The sequence below is a fragment of the Arachis duranensis genome, chromosome 4 (assembly GCF_000817695.3).
Source record: "Arachis duranensis cultivar V14167 chromosome 4, aradu.V14167.gnm2.J7QH, whole genome shotgun sequence".
Lineage (NCBI taxonomy): Eukaryota > Viridiplantae > Streptophyta > Magnoliopsida > Fabales > Fabaceae > Arachis > Arachis duranensis.
The window spans coordinates 30,429,642-30,429,886 of record NC_029775.3 but is presented as its reverse complement, the minus strand read 5'-3'; positions in this window follow the sequence as shown (position 1 = coordinate 30,429,886).

The window sequence follows — 245 nt, the reverse complement described above, 5'->3', positions numbered from 1 at the left end:
GGGAGACCTCAAACCAATTGCAAGAGGTTGGCTAGACTTTATTGGGCGTTCTATATTGCCCACTAGCAACTGTTCTGAGGTCACCATCAAGAGAGCAGTGATGATTCATTGCATTATGCTTGGAAAAGAAGTGGAGGTTCATCATGTGATTGCTTGTGAGATCAACACAATTGCAAATAAGAATTCCACTGAAGCCAAATTGGCTTACCCAAGCTTGATCTCCTTGCTCTGTAAAGAGGCTGGGG